The 987-nt window shown below is 36.9% G+C and overlaps 1 protein-coding gene across 1 annotated transcript in view; it reads left to right on the plus strand.

Annotated features, from left to right (window-relative positions):
• Nucleotides 1-772, plus strand: part of LOC110266911 — a 5,185-nt gene extending 4,413 nt beyond the window's left edge. The window contains exon 3 of the mRNA XM_021111970.1: nucleotides 745-772. The gene's annotated coding sequence lies outside the window, so the exon portion shown is untranslated. The remainder of the gene's footprint in view (nucleotides 1-744) is intronic.

A 987-nucleotide genomic window follows, 5' to 3' on the forward strand; every position in this document is an offset into this window, starting at 1 on the left:
TAAACTGTTATGCAGGGATGGTGGTTTTGTCCCGCCTGCAGTGAGGATGGTGGTTTTGTCCCGCTCACATATTGATAAATTATTTGGCAAGGACGGTGGTTTAAATCCCGCTTGTGTGTTCCGGGCAAGGATGGTGGTTTAGTCCCGCTTGCTTGTGGAACCTACGGATAAGGATGGTGGTTGAATCCCGCTTATCCGAGTCGGGTCTGGCAACATAACCGACGCATGAGCTCATGGCCAATAGGACAGGCATGCATCATATGCATTTATATGACATTGTTTGGGTGTGCATATTATAATTGGTTTGCCTATGTGAATATTTATGTTTAATTGCTAATTGCTTTACTTGATATAACTGCTTGGTTGTGTTTGAACCTTCTTACTTGTATTTGTGACTGAAAATTGGTTGGATTGTAATGATTTGGTTGTTGATTAAGTTGCTTGGGCCTAGGGCCGTGGTTAATTACGAGATGGACTGAAGACTGTGTTTGGTTTATATTTTTGGTTTAGAAAAGTATGAAAAGCTAAACTAGTTCAGCAGACTTAATGAACCTATACTTGGAACAGTTTGATCATTCATACTGTCTAGGAAAAACTTTTAAAAAGGCTTTTGGATTTAGGATGAAATATAGTTTTCTTGAGTATGTTAATTATTTGCATTTTATTTCATTACTTTTACGGCATTCCCATTCCCTACTGAGAACGTGTGGTTTGTTCTCACCCCAAAATCTTCCACCCTTTCAGTGACACAGGTTTGAAGATTCAGTTTGAAGCTGCGGGCGATTCTAGAATTTACTTACGAGTTAAGTTTATGACTTGAGTTTCTTTCATAGAATTCCCTCGCCTTTGAAGCTTTAGTTTTTATTTTATGCAGAGGGATAGGAGTTGTACCTGAATTCTATTTAAATTCTTTTGTATAATATTACTATTATTAATAATTATGTGATTATTATTACTTGGTGATGTTTGCTATATGATTTTAATTAA

Source organism: Arachis ipaensis, chromosome B09, assembly GCF_000816755.2.
Source record: "Arachis ipaensis cultivar K30076 chromosome B09, Araip1.1, whole genome shotgun sequence".
NCBI classification, from domain to species: domain Eukaryota; kingdom Viridiplantae; phylum Streptophyta; class Magnoliopsida; order Fabales; family Fabaceae; genus Arachis; species Arachis ipaensis.